Here is a 24,715-nt window from a genome sequence, read left to right on the forward strand (position 1 = left end):
ATTAATGGCCCTAGTTCATGCGAAAGATGGATTTCCAAGTTTCTTTTAAATTGTCTCTTTTTTTTTTTTTTTTTTACCCAGTCCCATTTCCCAATTATATGGTGAATATCCTCTAGCTTGTATTTGCACTTCTACTCTTGTAGCGATGGCAGTAAGAACAAATTAATGCCGTGGTTTCCTTGGTTTACGGATTATGTTTATTATTTATCTTCCGACTGATACCAGTTAGCCATGAATATCGCATATTTGATTCTGCGTCAGCAGTGATCATATAATCACTGAACACTGAAAATGGTGTTTACCACGGAAAGGCAGGGCTTTAGCAGGGGCCTTGTTTCCCTAGCCTGAAGGAACTGAAAGCTTGAGGATTCCCCTCAGCTGTTCCCCTCCTCCAGCGAAGGCAGGAGAAGCCAGCGAATGGACGTAGCAATACCATATACCTGTGAAGATGGCCCAATGAGGGTGATGCCGTGTGTATCTGTGGATAAACAGGAATGTACTCAGGTAGCGTGGCCTGTCTGAAAGCAGCGCTCCCTCAATCCGACTGAAAGTACACGCGGGGCTCAGAACATGGGCGCTTTTAGCTGCATTAAATAGGGGGGCTCCTTTAGGGGCATTTAGGGCGAGGAAGGAAACGTGACATTTGAAAAATATATATCTGCTATTTTAGAGCAGATGCAAAGTAGGCGGGTGGCTCAGACGCAAGCCCTTTCCATGAGTTTTCAAAGTGAAAGTAGCCACGTGGTTTCCCTTTGAAAATTCGGGTGGGGTATCTACATTAAAACCGCCGGCATAGTTTGCAGCGGGGGTGGCTATTTCTAAATTGCCCCCCCCCCAATAAGCAATACCGTAGTTATGAAATCCGCTACTATAAAAGTGAGAAATGGCATTTCTAAGAGCATATAAACAGATCGGGTGCACAACATAGTTTTCTCTCTGTTGAAGATATGAAGATATATATGAGCTTCCCAGCAAGCAAGATCTTAGCCATTATTAATTATTTCGAGGGCATATTCTGAATTGAAAGTAAATTGGTTTAAATCTTTTTCCCTGCTGGCAATAAAACTTGTGACTAATAATTTAATTTAACAATTCCTGTTGTATGTGATACTTTTAAGTACCTCAGGGCTTGGATATCCCAGCATGTTAAAAATTTATACGCGTATAGTGTTTTTGCATTAGCTAAGCAGTATGATTTCCTTTTATTTTTTTATAACTATAAAGACCTGCCTTTGATGTTAATTAGAATAATTAATTCCATAAGCATGAGTACCTTAACAGATGTTTAGCAGCTAAGTAGCATGGTACTAATGACCAAAACTTACTTTAGCTAACTTGCAGCCGTATCTACAAAATCCTTGTGGAAGGGAAAGGCCGTTGGCATTATTCTGATTTCCCCTCCTTTAATACCATATCATAACTTGACATTTTTTATTTACACATTGACAGTGATACTTGGTGGGATTTTTTTTTTTCAAGCTGCAGTTTATATTAGAGGTGACTTGGCACTGTCCAGTTTTCAAGCACCCTACTGGGATGTTCAGCGAGTTCCTATGGCTTACTGGCTGAGATCTTTCGTCATCCCTTTCATCTTAGTTTTCCTTTCAGTGTCATATTTTAATGTGTCTAAAATCTGTGCTGCAGTTTTGGATTGAAGAAGCAGTTACTGAACAAACTGGCTACTGTACAGACTGTACATCTGTGGCTTTGTCGGGAGGTATCGTTAGAGTTTGCTAACCTACTTTGTGATGCATGCAGAGCCGGAGGTGTCTTGACCCTGGGAGATAGATAACCATTGCTACAATAGACAGCTTACGTTTGAGCAGCTGACAAAAAAGCATAAAGTTCCATATAATTAGCGATATAGGTATATTCAGCTTTGGGACAGTGTTCATAAATATCCATGTGGTATTATAATCTTCTTTTATAAAACACCACTTAAACAAATGGTATCTCTTGATTTGGTAGCCAAGGGCAGAATCTTTTGGATTTACTGAACTGAACTTTTACCTCAGTTAAAGAATCACAAATACCCCTTCCCCTGAACCCTTTGAAAATCCCCGAAATTGTTGACAAAATGTTGACTTGCTTGAAGATGCTATCACTGGTTTCTTGTGCACTGGAGTCCCTCATAATTTGCTTCTTGCATGTAATGAGTCTTTTATAACAAAGGCTAGCTTCTATTTTATTCTAATCAAATAATGACATAACCTAAACAAATAGTTACAAAACAAGTGGTATAAAAACTGGAGAACAGATGGCAGAATCAGAATTGAAAGGAAGGTATTATTTGACAGGAGCTGTGGACCAGGAATCAGGAGTGTGCCATATTCTCATGAGCAACAATTCCTTGATGACATCCCTGGTGAGCAATACCAGTAACATCATCCTGGCATGCTTCTATGTAGTCGTTACTGCCAACAGCAAGCTTGTCTTATTGCTACAAGAAACCATGTGAGCCTTGCACACCATCTGAGAGGGATCAAACAGCCCTAACATCTACAATCTGCAAAGGCAGCAGCGGTGTGCCTGGGTAGATCGTTGGTCCCTGTAGGTCTAAGCCCAGGAGATGGGGACAGTACAAGCTCCATGCTTACTTAGAGTGCAGCTTTACAGTTATTTCCAGTACTCTTTATTTAGCTTTGTACCAGGATGTGAGCACAGCAGAGATGCTAGGACATAGCCTTTGCATTAATGCCAGGGCTCAGTCAATTAGATTGCAAAGGTATTTTATGAAAATTGTCAAGGCTCCTATGCAGCCAATCAGAATGGAAGTCCCACATTAACCATGTCCTCTGTTAATATCTAAGGGAAAAAGGAAAGCTGGTGACTGGTCACCCAGATTTTACTTTGGTGACACTCTCTGTGGGCTGCATTATGTTTTTGCGGGATGCTGCAGATTATGGATACCCAATAAGGATCAGAAACCATTAACAAAAGCAATCATATACCAAAATGACTGTGTATCAAAAACACTAAATAGTAAACATGTGAAAAATGTATGTTCTGAGAGGTGACAGATGTGGGTCATCATAAAGAGCCAGCTCCAAAATGCTCCAAACAGTCCCAAAATATCTACTCTTATTTCTGACCCACTCTCTCTCTTTAAACCTCCTCACCCCAGACCTCATACCCAAGAGACACAGGATCCTTCATGACCTTCTGGGTTGGAGAAAAGTTTCCTTTGAGGCTATCTCTTAGTTCTTCAGCTGCCAGGGGTTGCCTGAGTAGCAGCATCTGCACTCCCACCCTGGGTGTTGAGTGAATCTCTTGTGCAGTGTGTTTAACCCATTTCATCCAAATCGTTAGGAGATCAGAGCCACAGGATGGAGTATGATCTTCAATTATAATGTAAAAAATAAAGTGACAATGTGCAAACAAAAATTCCTATTGTAATTATGTTTCAATAATAAAATCCCTTTCTCTAGCAAGTTTTTTAATGGTTCAGAAAGCTGCCAGATTAACAGAACTGTTTATTATTCATGGAGTATGCAGCCTGGATGACAGTACAAGCTTTGCCAACACTGTCCAGCCATAGTGAATCAGCCCTGGTCTGGAGGGACCACCTCCAAGCGTGAGAGAGCTATTCAGTTTCCATGTCAGAAAAAACTTTTGGCCTCTCTTCCGTGACTGCTAACAGTGGCTCCAAATTAGTGTCAAATTAAGATGGAGGCATTTTTTTATGTGGACATTTGTCCATTGGAAACTGAACTGAGACCACAATTCATTTCCCAGGGGCCTCTGAGTGGCTTCCAGCTGGTAATAATTTTCAGGCTCAACCAACCCTGAACTAGATTTGAATGGTGCCAATTCCATTGCACGACCTAGTCCCCGGTGTACATGCCTCAAAGAAGGGGAAGTGGAAAACCCCCATAATTTTTAAGGAAAACTGGATAACAAGCACTTCCCCATAACTGTGTAGCAATGAACAATATAAGAACTTTTTAAAAATCCCTTCAGCTATACCCATTCAATCAGTCATGTAAGGACCACCATAGTATACATTGTATTGGGCCCTGACCCAGGTTGGCCTGACAAGCCAGTGTGCAGCGCAGTGCAGCACACATTTATGCATTAGAAACCTTTGCTCTTCCTGTGCTTTAGGGAAGGGAATGTTTGAGTGGAATCATGCCCATTGATAACTATTTGGCTAACAGCAGTGCTGTGCCCTTTCCTGTTTGGGGGGTACATTCAAGACCTATGAAAAGAATCACAGGCCTCACCATGAAATCAAGTCATGAGTTCTGAGAGATTTTTTTTTTTTTTTTTTTGGAAAGCTGTAAAACTAAACATAGAAACCATAGAAACATAGAAATGACTGCAGAAGAAGACCAACGGCCCATCCAGTCTGCCCAGCAAGCTTTCACACTTATTTATTTCTCATACTTATCTGATACTCTTGGCCTTATTTGTAACTTTTTGATTCTATTTACCTTCCACCCCCACCATTGATGTAGAGAGCAGTGCTGGAGCTGCATCTAAGTGAAGTATCTAGCTTAATTGGTTAGGGGTAGTAACTGCTGCAATAAGCAAGCTACTCCCACGCTTATTTGTTTACCCAGCCTGTGCAATTCAGTCCTTGTTGGTTGTCATCTGAATATAAATCCTCTTTTCTTCATTAAAATATTCATAAGATCTCACAGCTCAAGTTAATAATTTCCTTTAAAGTAGGACTCCCACAAATTCTTTTCCAAAAAGAATATTGCTGTAAATGAACTCTATGGTCCCTTCTGTAATTTTGGAAACAGCAGCTTTTTTGAAAAGCCGTTCTTAGACTTTTCCGTAATTCCAATGGAATACTGCAATAATAACTTGCTTTTGGATGTTACTGTCAGAAACTCTTATGTGGCTCTGCAGTCCTGCAATAACATCAAGAAGCCTAGTGCTCGCTAGCGCAGTACTGCTGGAATCAATCACAAGGCCACATTATAAAGAAAACAGTTTTCCAAAATCACATCCTTCTGTTATACGTGACTACAGGGTTCCTCTGCAATGTCTATTAACAAAATATGCATGCTAGTGCCTCGTAAGATTAGAAGACAAAACATCTAAAAATTGAAGCCTATCTGGTGTTTTACATTTGATTTTACTTGAGACCTGCTTGCCTGAAAACCATTAGCCTACATTATTGGAAAAAGCTGTTGCCATTCTGGTACCTTGACCATCCTTGCCTAGACTTTGGGCACACCTCTCTTTTTGGATTGTCCCTAAGTCTGATGGACAGCTTGCTTTATTTCTTGTCGCTAGTGGTGATGATATAGGTGAAGATGATGACAGTGGAAAAAGTGCTGATGGTGGGAGCAGAAGAGAAGGAAACAGCTTTTAATGGATTAGCCAGATTGGAAACAATTAGGCCTGGATTATCTAAGGTTGCAGACCTTAGAGAATCCAGCGGTAACGGGGGCGGGCCTGCGAAAGCCGGCAGCCATCGCACCACTGCGGTATGCTGGCTGCTGGCTTTTGCATCGAATAACTACACCATAAAAGGTGTAGTTATTCGGGGTGAAACTGGCGGCGATAAGGGTCCTTACCGTTTGCCGCCAGCGATGTCACCACAGCTTCGGCTCCGGTGCCACCCCGACTCCTTCTCTTCCAGGGCTGACTCTGCCCCGACTCCGCCCCCATTTAGTGATCAGCGATCGCTTTTGAAAATGACTCCCTTAGTCTTGTTCAAAGGGAGAAAGTGTCAGAGACAGTCAGAAAAAGACATACCAAGGTAAAGGGTCAATTCACCTATAACATTTGGGCAAATGGCAGCATAAATTACTAGGGATTTCCCTAAAATCTTTAGCAATGAGGATGTTGGTGAGATACTGGTTCCGGAGATGGTTTTCAAGGGTGATGAATCAGATGAATTGAACCAAATCACTGTGAACCTGGAATATGTAGTAGGCCATATTGACAAACTTAGGTTTGTCATCTGGACTGGATGGTATGCACCCCAGGGTTCTAAAGGAACTAAAAAATGAAATTTCAGATCTATTAGTTAAAATTTGTAACCTAATATTGAAATCATACATGGTACCTGAAGTCTGGAGGGTGGCCAATGTAACCCCAATATTTAAAAAGGGCTCCAAGGGCGATCCAAGAAACTATAGACCAGTGAGCCTGACTTCAGTGCCAGGAAAAAAAGTGGAAACTATTCTAATGATCAAAATCACAGAGAATATAGAAACACATGGTTTAATGGAACACAGACAACATGGATTTACAAAGGCAAGTCTTGCCTCATAAATCTGCTTCAGTTTTTTGAAGGCATTAATAAACGTGGATAAAGGTGAACCGGTAGATGTAGTGTATTTGGTTATTCAGAAGGCATTTGACAAAGTCCCTCATGAGAGGCTTCTAAGAAAACTAAGAAAGTCATGGGATAGGAGGTGATTTCCTTTTGTGGATTACAAATTGGTTAAAAGACAGGAAATAGAGAGTAGGATTAAATAGTCAATTTTCAGTGGAAAAGGGTAAACAGTGGAGTGCCTCAGGGATCTGTACTTGGACCTATGCTTTTCAAAATATTTATAAATTATCTGGAAAGGAATTCAACAAATGAGGTAATCAAATTTTCAGATGATACAAAATTATTCAGAGTAGTTAAATCACAAGTGGATTGTGATAAATTGCAGGAGGACCTTGCGAGACTGGAAAATTGGGCATCCAAATGCCAGATGAAATGTAATGTGGACAAGTGCAAAGTGATGCATATAGGAAAAAATAATCCATGCTGTAGTTACATAATGTTAGGGTCCATATTAGGAGCCACCACCCAGGAAAAATATCTAGGTGACATAGAGGATAATACATTGAAATCATTGGCTCAGTGTGCTGCAGCAGTCAAAAAAGCAAACAGAATGTTAGGAATTATTAGGAAGGGAATGGTGAATAAAATGGAAAATGTCATAATGCCTCTGTATTGCTCCATGGTGAGACCACACCTTGAGTACTGTGTACAGTTCTGGTTGCCACATCTAAAAAAAAATATAGTTGCACTGGAGAAGGTACAGAGAAAGGCGACCAAAATGATAAAGGGGATGGAATAGCTCACCTATGAGGAAAGGCTAAAGAGGTTAGAGCTGTTCAGCTGGAGAAGAGACGGCTGAGGGGGGATATGATAGAGGTGTTTAAAATCATGAGTGGTCTAGAATGGGTAAACTTGAATCTGTTATTTACTCTTTCGGTTAATAGAAGAACTAGGGGGCACCTCATGAAGTTAGTAAGTAGAACACTTAAAACTAATCGGAGAAAATTCTTTTTCACTCAGCGCACAATTAGGCTCTGGAACATGTTGCCAAAGGATATGGTTAGTGCAGTTAGTGTAGCTGGGTTTAAAAAGGTTTGGATACGTTTTTGGAGAAGTCCATTAATTGCTATTAATCAAGTTGACTTAGGGAATAGCCACTGCTATTATTGGCATCCGTAGCATAGGATCTATGTAGTGTTTGGGTACTTGCTATGTACTTGTAGCCTGGATTGGCCACTGTTGGAAACAGGATGCTGGGCTTGATGGACCCTTGGTCTGACCCAGTATGGCAATTTCTTATGTTCTTATGTTCTTAAAGAGATATATTTAGGGTTGACCACAACATGAATACAAATATTTGGGGTAACCAAGAAGTGGCATCACCCTGGATACATCATTATCACCCTGGATACATCATTATCACTCAGCCCTGACCCAACCCATAAGGACACCCAAATAGTTATTCTGATTTTATGGGTGTCCTAGAGGCTCTCCCCAAAATATATTGATTTTTGCCATACAGCTTCCATTATGTTCTATGGGAGAATGTGTTCAAATTATTTTCTTTTCTTTTTGTAAAAAATAATGGCATAATAATGGGAGCTGTGCCATACTTTCTTCTGTTAGGTAATAAGGCATTGAAATTGTATTTTGATCCCTTAATCAAATAGGTCCAAAGTATCTGTAGGATTTACTAGTACCCAAAAAGCACGAAGGAAGGCGATCTATAATAGCCGTCAGGATGAAAGAAAAGAAATAGATGCCTGTAGTCTTAAAACAATCCTTTATTGCAGTGGAGACACAAGGGTAGCCCGACTCTGGCCGAGTTTCGCCGTTTCAAAACGGCTGCCTCAGGGGCTTACAATAATCTTCTTGAATTCATTAGTTATATATCGACTAAGAATATAATGTGATCATATAAAGAGCTGTATGATCTCTTATGTTGCGTCTTGAAGCATTTGCGATAGCAGAACTCCACTGTTGGATATTCAGTTTATTGTCTTTTCTGTACTATGCTGTTTCAGGGGGCCAAATTTTAGAAGCCCAGATAGGATTAGTAACTACGGTGGCTATTGTAGATAGCTTAGGCTGAGATTGAATATAAGGGGGAATTGGTCCACCAGTTAGTCTTTCGGGTGCTATTACGTTTATTTGGAAATATGTTACTGATAATACTGGAAAATTTGTAATTATTATTTTATAATTTATTTGTTGATTGTAATCCACCTTGAGGTTTAAAATAAGGAAATCAATTGTGAATAAATATATAAAAATATAGTAGATGTCAGCAGATAAAAATCAATTGAACTAACCAGTCTCTCTAGTTATTCTGGTCTACTCTATACTGTTAAGAATATATCTTAGCTACCAGCTAGAGAAGTGTGACTGCTTATAGGAAATTGCTCCATTTCCAAGTCAGTTTTTGTTGTCTTCCTCTTTGGGTCTCTAGTATTCTGGGTGGTTGAGTGTATTCCAAAGCCCATCAGATCCCACCATGTGTTTTAGTACCTCTGCTTGATTGTAATTAGTATCAGCACCTCTTTCCCCCCTCTGCATCAACTATTAGGAAATGACAGGAGTCAAGGAGCTGGATTAGGGAACAGAGCAGTGTAGCTCTCCTCTGCCCTATTCTGTCTGCTCCAGTCTCACTGCAGAGGGGCAGTTATTTTGAGGGCATGGGCCAATAATGCTGGGGCACTGGTCCTGGATGCCATGATCAGGGATAATGTTGAACAGCACCAGAACCAGATAATTGTTCAAACTATTAACCATTGTGTACCCTTTAATTTTAATTACTGTTATCAGCACTATAGAAACATAGAAACATGATGGCCAAAAAAGACCATCTAATCTGCCCATCTATCCAGCTAATTTACCATTATAAATCCTATCACGTTCTTAGAGATCCCTATATTTATCACACACATTCTTGAATTCAAATACTGTTTTTGTCTCCACAACCTCCACTGGTAGGCTATTCCATGTATATTTCCTAAAATTACTCCTGAATCTACCCCTTTTAAAATCATCTCATGACCATTTATTCTAGAGCAACCTTTCCATTGAAAAAGGCTCTCCTCCTGTGCCTGGAAACCTTTGCAATATTTGAATGTCTCTATTATGTCTCCCCTATCTCACCTTTCCTCCAAGGTATACATGTTTAGATCTTTAAGTCTATCCCCCTATGCTTTAGAATGAAGATCAATGACCATGTTAGAATCCACTCTCTAGACTGAGTTTATTCTGTTAAAATCCTTATGAAGGGATCTCCAGAACTGTACTCAGTATTCCAAGTGAGGACTCACCAGGAACCTATATAGGGGCAATATCACCTCCCATTTTCTGCTGACCATTCCTCTCCCTATGAAGCCAAGCATCTTTCTGGCTTTTACCATTGCTTTATCCACCTGTTTGGCCTTCTTAAGATCTTCAGATACAATTACCCCCAGATTCCATTCTTCCTTTGGGCTTAGAAAAAATTGCAACCCAAATCATTACTCTGCATTTTTTTAGCATTAAATCTTAGCGCCAAACTTTCCTCGAGCTTCGCTAGATCCTTTCTCATGTTTTCTACACTTTCCTGTTACAGATTTTGGTATCATTGATAAAAAGACAAACCTTTCCCAACAATCCTTCCATTATGTTGCTCACAAAAATGTTGTAAAGAACCAATCTGAGGACTGATCCCAGAGGCACACTGCTAATAACATCCCCCTCCTCAGAGAAAACTCCATTTACCACTATCCTTTGCCACCTCCCACTCAGTTTCTAACCCAGTTAGTTATTCTAGGTTCTACACCAAGGGCACTCGATTTATTTATAAGTCTTTTCTGCGTAACCATGTCAAAGGTTCACATTGGGGCAAATCTTTAAACTTATGCGAGGGGGCAGATTTGTTTGCACAACACGTCGCAAACAAATCTACGCCCAATTTTATAACATGTGTGCGCTGCCACGCGCATGTTATAAAATCCAGGGTCGGCGCACGCAGGGGAGTGCATAATTGTGCAACCTGTGCGTGTCGAGCCGAGCAGCCTGCCTCCGTTCCCTCCGAGGCCGCTCCGAAATCAGAGCGTCCTCGAAGGGAACTTTTTTCTGGCCCCCCCACCTTTCCCTCCCTTCCCCTACCTAACCCACCCCCCAGCCCTAACTAAATCCCCCCCTACCTTTGTTCAGAAAGTTATGCCTGCCAGCGCGCCATTCCCCAGCCCGGGGGCTGGTTCGGAGGCCACGGCCACACCCCCGGAACGCCCCCGGGCCAGCACAACACCCACGGCCCCACCCCGGGAATGCCCCCAAATGCCACGCCGCCCCCGACACACCCCTGATACACCCCCCCCCCAAGCAAAGCCCCAGGACTTACGCACGTCCTGGGGCTTTGCGTGCACCGGTGGCCTATGCAACATAGGTATGCCGGCGTGCAAATCCCCTGCGCTCATAAATCCGGCTGGATTTACGCATGTAGGGCTTTTAAAATCTGCCCCTATGTCTAGTGCTCTCCCATGATCCAACTCTTTGGTTACTCAGTGAAAGAAATTGATCAGATTTTTCTGACAAGATTTATCTCTGGTATAACCATGCTGCCTTTGATCTTGCAATCTACTGAATTCCAAAAATTGCACTATCCTCTGTTTTAGCAGTGATTCCATTAGTTTGCTCACCACAGAGTTCAGACTATCCAGTCTGTAGTTCCTAGTCTCCTCTTTGCTTCTACTTTTATAAATAGCAACCACATCCGCCCTTTTCCAGTCCCTGGGACTACTCCAGACTCTAAAGAAATATTGTAAAAGTCAGTCAGTGGAGTTGCTAGGACATCACTAAGTTCCCTTAATTCTCTCGATTAATGTCCTAATGCCTTATCTACTTTAGGGTTAGTTAGCTCCTCACAAACACACTATTCCAAAAATCAATTGAGATTTACCTCATTTCCAATCTTATTTGTGTTCATTTTATGTAGTCCTGCTCTAGGCCCTTCCACAGTGAACACAAAACAGAAATATAAGTTAAGTAAGTTTGCTTTTTCTTCATCAGCCTCTACATATTTCTCTCCTTCACCTTAGAGTACTAGGTAGATTTTCTTCTTTTTTTCTCCTTTTAACCACTTTATGCATTTTCTGTCGATAAGCAAGCTGAATTAGTCATGCCATGAGGGTGAACTCAAACGGTGGTACTGAACAGACTCATCTTTCCTAGCTAGTAGAGCTTTTAGGTCTACAGAACATGTGTGGGAGTACCCATGCAGGCATTGCCTCATAAGAACATAAGAAATTGCCATGCTGGGTCAGACCAAGGGTCCATCAAGCCCAGCATCCTGTTTCCAACAGATGCCAAACCAGGCCACAAGAACCTGGCAATTACCCAAACACTAAGATCCCATGCCACTGATGCAATTAATAGCAGTTGCTATTCTCTAAGTAAACTTGATTAACAGCCGTTAATGGACTTCTCCTCCAAGAACTTATCCAAACCTTTTTTGAACCCAGCTACACTAACTGCACTAACCACAACCTCTGGCAACAAATTCCAGAGCTTAATTGTGCGTTGAGTGAAAAAGAATTTTCTCCGATTAGTCTTAAATGTGCTACTTGCTACCTTCATGGAATGCCCCCTAGTCCTTCTATTATTCGAAAGTGTAAATAACTGAGTCACATCTACTCGTTCTAGACCTCTCATGATTTTAAACACCTCTATCATATCCTCCCTCAGTCATCTCTTCTTCAAGCTGAACAGTCCTAACCTCTTCAGCCTTTCCTCATAGGGGAGCTGTTCCATCCCCTTTATCATTTTGGTTGCCCTTCTCTGTACCTTCTCCATCGCAACTATATCTTTTTTTGAGATGCGGTGACCAGAATTGTACACAGTATTCAAGGTGCAGTCTCACCATGGAGCGATATAGAGGCATTATGACATTTTCCATTTTATTAACCATTCCCTTCCTAATATTTCCTAACTTTCTGTTTGCTTTTTTGACTGCTGCAGCACACTGAGCCGACGATTTTAAAGTATCTCTTATGCCTTCTTAGCCAATTTATTTATTTATTTACTTATTTAAGGCTTTTATATACCGATGTTCCTGTACTAGTACATATCACGTCGGTTTACATAGAACCAAAGTTGGAAATTACATCAAACAAGAGGGTACAGATAACAGGGCTAACTTCGTATGAACTTATAGATAAAGCAGCGAATGACTTAAAATTAAATTAAATTATTATAAATATAAGTATAAATATACAAAATATAAATAAACATAAGCAATCAACAAACTTGGATTTACAGCAGACTTGAAAAGCTTGAATGCATAATAACATACAGCATCTCAAGTATGGACATGAACTCAGTCTCTCCAGGCCAATTTCTTTGCTTCTTCAGGCCAATTTCTTTGCTATTTTGCTGAGGTTGCTGAAGACACCCAAAGCTAAGCGCCTCTTGCTATGGGCATCTAAATTATGCTGCTATAAGAATTTTTTTTTTAATCAAGCCAATATACATTTATTTTTCAACACAGCAAGTAGTAAATTTAAGTTTCAAAACTATACTAAGTTGGTGGACACATACAGAGGACCCTATTTATTTTTTAATTTCTCATAAGCCCTTGACTTGTGAATTGACTTTATACCACTTTCACTGCTGGAGATCATGGCACAAGTTGGCAGACTGTTCCTACTATGCACAGAAAAGACACAGGAGACTAAATTTAAACAAACTATTCAAATTTTACTGCAAATGTTGCAGTTTAAGAAAAAGTGTTCAACTTTTTGGGGCATCTTTCAAAGCTACAAAGAGTTCTAAAATAAAAGGAGGGGGTGGGAGATGATAGCTTTACAGAGGAGGGAGAAAACTGACAGAGATAAACAGTGGAAATTAGATACCAGAGTCTGAGATCCCTGTGTGCTAATGTGCGAGGAAACCAATGTTCCAATTAAGTCCCATTGCCTCTGTTTCAAAGTGTTTGATCACTTTAATTTCAAAAGGTCTTACATTCTTGGATAGTTTTGAAGTTTTCTTTTACTGTCTTGATCATTACAAATACCACTCTACCACCATTGTAATGCAACTTGTAATTTACTTATATATTTGGGTAACTCTATACTTAACTTATTTTGCATGGATCTGATGGATGCTGCTTAGCTCTTGAAAGCTATTCCCAATTAAATTACATTAGTCCAGTGAAACGGTATCACTCAGGCCATGCTTGTTGATCTTTATTTTTACAAACCCACAGGGACTAAGATGTCAACCATACTACTTCATTCCAGACAAAATATTTGTGGGAATGCTATGAAATGTTGGTGAACTGCTGCAGAACTGGCGAATGTCACCATTTTCATATTGAAATTGACCCAATATAATCTATAGTGAATACAATTATAGAATTGTTGGTTTCGTGGACCACTTGTGAAATTCTTCACAAAATGAAAATTGTACTTTTCACATTTCCTTAGGCGGGAATGAGGGCCGTTAATGAAAGCTGGGCTGGAGTTCTCAGTGTTGGGACTGCAGGTCAGGGCTGAAGAGCATTGGCAGAACTATCCTGATGCGCTCCCGCAAGGAATCTAGGGATATTGCATGCCAGGCTTGAGGGGCACTGGTTGGGCAACTTAGCAGTGGAATATGGAATTTTCCACACCCGTTATTAGACTGCATTGACACAACTGTTGGGTCAGAACTGAGATGCATTAATAGAGCTTGATGAGGTGGGGAGGTCTCAGTGCTGGAACAGCAGGAGCTGTTAAAGGTCAAGATTAATGTGTATTGACAAGAGCTTTGCTGGAGATCTCAGTACTAATAGCAGGGAGTCTTGGAAATCAGTATTTGGTTGCATGGGTAGCACAGTTTGCTGGGCAGGCTTTCCCAGCACCATGCTGGCGTATCAATCCCTTGCTTTCATGCCGACTAAAAATAATCAGATTTACACAGAATTAAAAAAACAAAACAAAACAGGAAATAACAGACATGAAATATGACATTCTAAAACTGTATTTTATTGTTAAATACCTCTTATTCAAAACCCTTAGTTTTTTTTCCCAGAAATATAAAGGTAAAAAAATAGAATCCAATATTATAATAATCACTGCAGAGTTTATCACTACTGTCTGTCATATGGCTTTCGTGTATAGCTACATCTGCTACTTTACAGCACCAGTCTTCTCTGCATCTGTAGGTATCAAAGAACAAATTACTGCTGTCTCCAAATTTATCAAAAGCATTGCCTCTAATCTAAAAATGTCTTTCTTCTAGCCTGCATACTTCTAGAAACATCTGGAAGCATTCAGATTTTTATTTTTTTTTTAGGATCGTGATCAGCTAATTGAAGTTTTGAGGAAAAAATCCAAGCCCACCTATGAAGACCCCTTATCTAGTACTATTAGTACTGTCAGTCTGCTTAATAGATTTATTATGCACAACTAATGTTATGATCTTACTCTGTTTGTTTTTCCACTCGGCTTCACGTTTTAACTAAATAACATAAACATAATAAAAATCTTATTTCCATTATTTAACTTGTATTCACCCCTGCTTTTGGTGGGCATATTCTAGACCAGTGATGGCAAACGCCAGTCCTCAAGTGCTACAAACAGACCAGGTTTTCAGGATAACTACAATGAATATCCATAAGGTAGATTTGCATGCAATGGAGGCAGTGCATGCAAATCTTTCTCATGCATATTCATTGAGGATATCCTGAAAACCTGGCCTGTTTGTGGCACTCGAGGACTGAAGTTCACCATCACTGCTTTAGACAGTTAAATTATTTTTTTAATGTTGTATTTTGTATGTCGTCTTTTTCTTCAAGATATTATCTTATAAAGTTATTATTCTACTCTAATGATACAAGAAAAAAATACACTCAGAAACTTCAACTTTCGAATTTTATAAATATGCTTCTTTGTGGCCAGCTCACAATGTACTTTCCCCTTTAATAGCACAGTACAGCTGAACTCTGTTTTCTTTTATATTTACCAATTAAAAGATCAGTGATTCTTATGGGTCAGAGAACTGTTCAGAATAGAGTGCTGCATTGCTGTCTCAAAATCTTAGCCTGCTAGTTTTTAACCCCTTTTGTTGGGTTCAATTCTGATTTGTGTTTTCTATTTTCCTTCAGTTTTTAGCCTGCTTTCTGAAGGAAAGAAGGCTTCTGAGAGCAGCAGTCTGTATTTCTGCATTTGTGTGTTCATAAGTCCATCCCTCTTCCTCCTTCTCCCAATACGTTTTGCACTTTGTGTTCTATCAAGGCCAGTGCAAGGGTATTAGATGCCCTAGGCGATCCTTACAGCCTGGTGCCCTCCCCCTCCATACTGACCTCCCACACACAATTACAAATTCTGCATTTATAATAACATATTTTACATGAAAAGAACATTTTGAGGTAAAATATTACTTACAACAATATGTATATTATATTTACATGTACTGCTTTGTTGCCAACTAGAAAACCCTGCAGAAATGACTTTTGGAACTTATATGGTATTAAGTCTATTATAGCACATGTTGGGTGTGGCCTTGGCTTTCAGAAAGCCATGAATAAACTAAATTACAATTACAATATGGTAAACCTCCCATACTGAAACAGCACTAAATACCAGCACTCAAATAGTAACATCTCTACCTATGAAAAGGCAACATTGCAAATATCACACTAGGCACTAAAACACCAATACACATCTTATTAGGAAAACAAAATAAGCCAGGCTGCAATAGATCCTCATCAAATGCAGAAAAAAAAACTGGAAACCATAACAAGCCAAACTCTATATGCAGTGCAATTATGGAAAACAGAAACATCACCATCTCTCATAAAACATCAAACAATACAATCAAGAAATACAAAGCATTAATCATAATAGTAAAACAATACTAATAAAATGAATAAATATTTCAAAACAGCTAACAAATAGAATATCCAATAATTAAAATCCCATATACAAATTTCTAAAAAGTACTCAAATACGTATAAAATGTTTCAAAACAGACACATCAAATAACACCCAATCATTAAAACTAATAAGGATTTTTAAAAAATCCTCTACTTTCCATACTTGGAAACTTTTTGATTTCCTCACTCTTGCTCTCACACACACAATTACTCTCTCATACATGCTCTCAAACTTACACGCACTCTCACACATGCACTCTGATATACTCACACACACTCTTGTAAATGCTCTCACACATACACATTGAAAGGTCCAGGCAGCAGCAGCAGCTTCTTCATCGGGCCCCCATGGCATCAGAAGCCTTCTCTCTTTCCCTTTTGTGGGGCTTCCTTTGTTCCTCTCTTCAGACATGCAGCCTGGCTGCTGTTCCTGTTCATTGGCTGCCTGGCATGGCTGCTGCTCCTGCTCTTTTTCAGTGGTGGGGCTTGCAGTTGCTCCAGCTTTTCTTTGACAGCGGGGCATGGCAGCTGCTTCTGCTCTCCTTTGGTAGCGGGCCAATGGCTGCTCCTATTGTTTGGGTGTGCTGGCCCAGCAGGTGCTTCTGTTTTTCTTCAGCTGCGCAGGCCCAGTGGGTGCTTTTGCTCTTCTTTGGCTGTGCAGCCCGGCCCCTGCTATTCTCTTCCACTGGGAGGACTGTAAATGCTGATGCTGCTCATGCACTTTGGCTGCATGGATAGTGGCCTGCTCTTCTTTGCCCCTGCTCTCTTCTTTGCCAGGAAGGCCTGCCAAATGCCGACACTGCTCCTGCTCCTCGGATCTATGTGGCCTCAGCCAATGCTCCTCTGCCATCATGCCTTGCTATTTTCTTCCCTCTCCATAGGGCCTATTTCTCCTGCTCCTTCCAGCCCTGTGATTGTGCCGCCTTACCGCGTGCATGGGTCCATGACCTACTTCTTCTTCCAGTCCCCACAGGCAGGAAGGAGGAGGCCCAATTGCCACAGTCCTACCACCAGGAAGAGTGTTTTTTCTACATCTGACTAGGATCAATGAAAGCACTAGACTGCCACCTCAAAAACTGTAGCGCTCTAGGCGAACGCCTAGTTCACAGGCGTTTGCCTAGTACTTCTACCAGTCTTGTGTCCTATCCACATCAGATTTTCAGGATATGTCTTGGATCCAAAGGGAACCCAATAGGGGCATTTTATTTTGGATTTACATATAACTGGGGACATGTGCTTGCATCCTGGTACGAAGACTCTATTAGTTCTGCATGGAACTTCTTGTTTTATTCATTATATTTCAACTTTTTTTTTTAGAATTCAAAGCAAACAACTTATATTAGTCTGAAGCCTTTGTTTTATTTTTTTTTAGAAACTACCCTTTAACGCAGTCGTGTTTTTGATTTTATTATTGTATTGAAATTTTGCATGTAAATGTCACATGTTTGATTAAAAGTTTGAGGCTTACAAACAGTGCAACAGAACCATAATATAAATGCATTCCTAATCATAACCATAGTTTTAGAATAGTTTGGAGGCATTGGAAATATTTATTTATTTTTATTTTAATATTTTTTCCCACCCTTCCATGGTTCAAGGTGGGGTACAATAAAACACGCAAAGAATTTAAAGTCAACTTCTAAATACATAATAAAACAAGAACATATAATTAAAATTACAGAAAATGGTTAAATTGAAAAAAAATCCCAAAAACCAATAACTAACTAAAGCCATATGCCGGTTTAAAAAGGTAAGTCTTGCGGGCTCTCCGAAAGATCTTATTTTCTAAGATTCCTCAATTCAGGAGGGAGGGAGTTTCACACGGTAGGAGCAGCTATGGAAAATGCTCTCTCTCTAATGTCTAACTTAACCTGCTATTGTAATCATACTTCTGTATATCATTTTTTCTTTAAAGCTGTTCTTCATATTTAACAAAGTTTTCAATATATAATTTAAAAAAAATGAGTAAACTTGAAAAGAAATGAGAAGAATGTTGACATTTTTGTTTTATCTAATAGCTAAAATAAGTTTTGAAAAATTATTCAGGATACTTTCTTTCAAGGAACATCAAGGTTTATCATAACTTGAATAGATCACACATATGGGGGCAGATTTTCAAAGGGTTACACATGTAAATCGAGGAGGATTTACGCGCATAGGGGGGTTACGCGCGCCGGGCCTATTTTCAAAAGGCCCGAGGCACGCGTAAAGCCCCAGGACTCATGTAAGTCCCGGGGCTTGAAAAAATGGGCGGTCCGGGGGCGGGGCGGGGCGTGGCGTGGCCAGAGGCCTCTGCACGGCCGCTGGCCTGGGGGGATTGCACACCGGCAGTTGGCCGGCGCGCACAAATGTACGCCACACACATACCTTTTAAAATCTAACCCCTAATACTTATCTTTATGTTGATTTTAGACTAAGAGTTTTCTTCTTCAGGTCTCGAGGGCCACAAACAGGTATAGATTTCAGGTGAAAAGTCGCCTTTATTCTCAGAACATATGTATAAAAATACAAATAATGAATATTAATTGTGGATATCTTAAAAACCAAGCCTGCTTGCAGGGGCGACTTTAGGCCAATGTAAATTGAGAAAGTACATTGGACCCCTCAACTGGAGGGGCCCCATGGTTTTTGCACCTGTGCAGGCCAAAAGATGGAAAGAGAGGCTGCAGAGACTGTTATGGATGGGGCTTTTGATGGCTTAAAGAGAGGAAGAGCTGACTTGTTGTCAGTGGCAAGAAGAGGAGATGTTGAAGGAAGGAAGTTGATTTGCTGAAGTAAGATCTAGGAGCCACTACCCTTGGTAGGATGTCCTCTCTCTCCTCCAGAGCAGCAGAACCCCAGTGGTGTAACAGCTGGGAGGAAGTACTGAACTGAAGCTCTCCTTCCCCTCCTTCTACGTCTCATTGGTTTTCCAGAGCACAAAGAACAAATCAATTGCGCAAAACTGTGGATATGTGCATGGAAATTTTTTTTAATTTTTGGTTCATTTTTGGATCATATTTGTTCCTTTTTTAAATCATATTTATTCATTTTGGAAAATAACGTGTACTCTTTGCAAACAGTGCATGCTTTTTTCTGAAACAAATGAACCTGAATAGTTTGAGAATTTCATTATTGGGATTTTTTTTTTGGGGGGGGGATGGGAGATTGTGCATTTGTTTTGGGGAAAAGTGACCCCCCCAAAAAATGTCAATTTCAGTTCAGATTACCATTTGCAATGCTTCCAGTTTCTGCAACTGTACCAAGTGAGAGAGAGAAGGGATCATGGGAGAGAGGTAAGAGCAGGAGGTGATAGCTAGGCAGTGAAGGGAATGAGAGAAAAGGGGTTAGGGTGAGAGGTTAGAGCTGAGATCACGGGGAGGCTGAGAAGTGACAGTAAGGTAAGGGCCGCAAGCAAGCGGGTGGTGAAAGGGGAGCACAAAAGGGGCTAGGAGGGAGTGAAAGAGGTAAGAAGAAGGTGGGGAAGAAGGTGAGAGGCAAATTTGGGATCCACATATCTTACCAGGTCCCCCTGCCCATCCTCCTGCTTGCAGACATCACTGAGAACCCATTTTAGATTAAGTTATAGCTAAATAAATCAATTTTTCCTAAACAAGGTATAAGGTATGATCCAGTCACTCCTATGCAGGGAGTGTACTTGCTAGAGACTTCAGCATGAGAAAAGAAGAGAATTGATGTGCTTTCTGAGTGCTAAAATGGCAGAAGTATCTGGAGGCACTGTGGGGATTCAGTATGCCCCATAACCCTCTCTCCTATTCAGGACCCTCTCTTCATTTGCAACCCTATGCAACAGGGTTGGCACTAACCTATAATCCAGAGGACCAGGTTTACCATTTCCTTGGACCACACTGCTGTGGGATTTGTTAGTAGACATCATCTGGGAAATAGCATCCCTGATTAACCTTTGGTCATGCTGCAATGGATGGGGTATGGCCGGACAGTAGCACATTGCTGGCTTTGACCACATGGGCAGAACACTGATGGAACATTCTCTGCCTCAAGCAAAAGGGTGTTCTAGGACACATTGCCCAAACCCTTAACTAAACCCATTGGGAAGTCTGCCTCTCTATACAGAGGAGCAGAGGGAGAGGAGAAATACTTGTTCAGCACTAACATAAGTAAATAAAACTAGCAGACAGTCTGAATGTAAAGAATTTGGGAACAGTTTCCTTTTCTATATAATGCTCAACCTTTCTACCTGAAAAATAAAATGCATCTCCTTGAGAATAACAAATCTCTGTGTGGGAAACTGCTTGTGTACCAAAGGTAGGTCTACTATAAAAAGAAGCCTGTGCTTTTGCCTCTACCTAACAGATAAAACCAAGCACTGGCTACACACATTTGATTGAGGGTCTCGAAGATTGAGTTTGGGAAATCCTATTCTAGTGCACCCAAATTAACTGTCATTTCTACATTAGGCCAACCCTATTGCAGCTGTAATTCTCAGGTTGAGTCATATCCCTTTATTGAAATATGTATAGGATGGCAGAAAATTTGCAATCACAAGATAAATGCATGCTGGACTGATTAAGCTGGTTCTCTGTTTCTTGGGCCTGTGTATTTGCATATACAAACCACTAGTAGATAATATATGCAGAATCGTTGCCATTGCACTCATCACACTGGACAATTTCTAAATATCAAATATTGAACCAAAAAGAAATGTATTCCAGTTCCTACTGCAAGGTAAATTAACGTAAAGGTTTTGCTTGTTCCCAGACCCTATCCTTGTACCTGAATAACAATTATATTTACAATCTGGTTTTCTCAATTTCTCTTTTATTGCCCTGGAGTTTCTCACACATAAGAAAACTGGTCAGACAGAAGAAGATCCTTCTGTTAATCCAGGAGTGGCAGCAGAGCAGAAATTCATACACTTGTGCCTCCTAATTTGCTGTATGAAGTAAGTTAGATTTCTCATCGATTGCATGCAATATTATGCCATGTCGGCTTGGTAAGTCCCCCAACATACACACCATTTTCACTGGGAGGAGGTGGGGTGGATCCCATACATTTTTACCCCGTCACATGTAAAATGTTTTGTCCAATTTATTTAAATGAAGATTAAATAATGCCTCTGTTGCTGCTATATTTAAGCTTTCAGGCGATGATATCTTTAACATATAATTGTTACTAACAATAAATCTATGGTCTCTGTATAATGTTTGTTACAAAGTTACTGTCTGGTTTGCAAAATCTGGGATTCTTCAACACCGTGAGTAAAATGTTTTTCAAACCAGGATTCGGGTTTTGTGTATTTTGGGGTAGGAAAGAGCTCCGCTTTGTACATTAATAGCTGGGGCTTTGCTGCTGCTTGGTAAGAGTGCTCATCTTGATCACCCCATTTCTTCCTGGTAAAAACTCTCAAGCAGAGGACGGACATGTTTCATGAGCTCCCCCTCCCTCTTGTGTCCTCACCGCAAACAGGGGTGGGGCTTATTTTCTGCTGGGCTGCTGTGCTTGCAGCGGTGGATCCGTTGCCAAGCAGGGAGGAAGGCAGTACTTGAAGACCTTGGGGGTTCAGTCTGTCACTTCGATGAGTTACTGTTCACACTAGAATTGGTGCTCCAACAAAATAAACTTTACTTAAAATTCAGCTTCTACAGGTGTGAAAATCTGACAATTTATTTTTCTTTGGGATAAGTCCACAGCTTCAATCTATACGTTCATCACCACATGCTCTCAGGATTCCCTTTAGCTTTTCCTAACTGAGGATCTGATGAGTAGGCCTCAAGGTTCCTTTTATATCACTTGACATCCGATGCACTGTTCTGCTCTGCTGTGCTGCAGGTTTCTCTCCTCTTCTTCTCCTGTTTGGCATATTCTCCTGTCTCACCTCTTTGACTGTACTGGATGATTATTTTGAAAAATAATTCCCTCTGTTACATACCAAATCCATAAACATCATACATGTAATCTTCATATTGTATGCCACTTTATAAGGACAAATACATATTAGAAAATAAAATAACAAATTCTTTCCTGTTGCAATATGGAAAACTCAAGACAATCACACATGGGTGGAAACATCTCATAAGTGTCACACTCAATAATGAACTTAACATTATCTTTTCATGTCACATCTCCAGGCTGGAAAGAATAGACAGAAATGATTTCAACATATTTATTAAGGATACGCTATCCTCTTTCCCGATAGTTATCGGGGAAGACTCTTAATAACATATTACAAGTACACTTCCCGACACACAAGACAGAGTAAAGGTGAGACTCCATCACTAGGCACACTTTTTCTGCTGCGTAGGTGAGAGAGAGATGAGCATTAAAGCATCCCAAAGTAAAATTCAAGTGTTATAGTTCTAGTAAACATGAACTCGCCTCCAGAACATGCCACTAGCATTACTGTCTACAGGACCTTCTCTTTCCAGGCAGTAGGTACTCCAGTACCTCACATATCATGACATAGATGATCACATTTAGGAGCAACACCTCTGCGGAAATTTTCCCACAGGCCTCTGAAAATACAGAGCATTCCTCCTAGGTGAATAAAAAAAAAAACAGTGAAAAGCTCCAAAACTCAGTGAATGCAGATAGGAATACAGTATAGCATTCTCTTTTCCTGTTTGTTTTCTTTAAGGGACTATGAAAGTTAGATGTAAGGTACCATTCACTATGTATGGAGACCCAGCAAGTAATGAAAATGCAATAAATAATAAAGACTGAAAAAAAGTAAATATCAATCTTCTGGAACACTGAAATACTTTTTTTTCAATTTTTTGAAACTATTGTATTCTTTCAAAATCCAAACTTTATAATTTATAGTCAAAGTCATTGACTCAAGCGTCCTTAATTAAAGTCCTTTTGATTCTTTCAATCAGGAGCATAGCTCTTCATTCTTCTTTCTTCTTCCCTTCTTTTATATTACATTCTAATTTTTATTGATACCTCACCTTGCTAGCAGAAAATTCTACTCAAAGCAGCTAGCAGCAAATAAAATTCAACAATTATAATCAAATAAACAATATGAACATAAATAAGCATAAAAATACAAAACAGTCAACTAAAATCAATCAAAAAAGAATCTATTTCCTTCTATAAATATGGAACCTAGGAATTATAAATTACCATTGGAATGTAAAAACAAAAAAAGACAACACAAAAACAAAAGCAAAATCTCTTTGAGGTTGATACTGAAAAAGGTTGGTCTGGAGAACTTAAGCTGCCTGGACAAATCCAGAGATTTCAGTTTCCCACACTGCTAACTGGCAAATGTTTACCTGGGTAATGTTTACTGGAGTTAAATTTAGTCAGATAAAAAGAGGGAGGGTGGGGAGAGTTTCAGGGTCATGCCCTACATTTTTCCATATAGCATCAATATTCAGAACTATCGGGATATATTTGGTGGATTAAATCACTATCCTAAAGCTACCTGAGTAAGTCTCGCTGAATAACCCAAGTCACTTTCCGCTTGCCACATCTCTCAGTATGGATTTCTTTGTATTTTGTCTTGCTTCTTTAATTCAGGGTGATTCAAAACTTGGAGAAAGGAAATTCAGTTTGAATAGTCTTAGTCGTAAGCTACATGACTGTTCATTTGCTATATTGGGTAGGGTTGGTGGATGACATTTTACCTGGCTAACTTTAGGACAGCTATTTGGTCTTGGGGGGGAGGGGGGAGAGAGAGAGAGAGAGAGAGAGAGAGTGTATTTATAAAGCCCTCATAGTAGTCAACTAAAGGGCTTTTCGAAAATTATCCACTCTTAAAACACCTATGGTGCGCACTTAGGGGAAGATTTAAAAAAACAAAAAACGTGCGCACGTCCATGTGCATGCGCTACCCAACGCACGCACATGGACGTGCGATTTTATAACATGCACGCATGTTATAAAATCGGGGACGGCACACGCAAGGGGAGGCACAGTTGAGCTAAATTCGCGTGGCGACACCTCGTCGGCCTTCCCCAGTTCCCTCCCAGTCCTCTCCTTAGAGCGGACTGGGAGGGAATTTCCTACCACCTACCCTAACCTCCCTTCCCCTTCCCCCTTCCTCCCTACCCCCTAAATGTTTCCTGCCTTCGCTTTTTTTGTTTTTGAAGTTGCTGCTCCTCTGGAGCAGAAGCAACTTGTGCGCGCTGGCCGACTGCCGGCGCGTGCTCCCCCGGCACAGCAGCAAATGGCCGCTGTACCGGCGCCCCCCCAGCCCTGCCCCTCCCTGCCTCCCAGACTGCCCCTTTCCGCCCCCAGCACTATATCGCATACCGGGGTTTTAAAATCCAGCTGTTAGCTGGACAAACCTCGGGTTTTAAATATTCTCCCCTGCTAACCAGATAAGTTTTAGCTGGGTAAGTTGTCCTTCCTTTTAAAACTTACCTGGAGAAAAAAAAAAAAAGAGGCACACGGGGGCATTCCAGGCATGGGGCTTAAACTTTGTCAGGTAAGTCTGGTCATGATAGAAAGCAGATTTAAAATTATCCATGTATTTTTACCTGGATAATCTTAAACCTAACTGGTTATATTCAGCATACAGCCGGTTAATTAAAAAAAACCTGGGAACCCAGAAACGACCAGGACCCCCCCCCCCCATCCCACCAAGTTAAAAATTAATGAAAAGCTGCAGGGCTGTAGCAGCTGATTCCACCGCC

Source organism: Rhinatrema bivittatum, chromosome 3 (assembly GCF_901001135.1).
Source record: "Rhinatrema bivittatum chromosome 3, aRhiBiv1.1, whole genome shotgun sequence".
Classification (NCBI taxonomy): Eukaryota; Metazoa; Chordata; class Amphibia; order Gymnophiona; family Rhinatrematidae; genus Rhinatrema; species Rhinatrema bivittatum.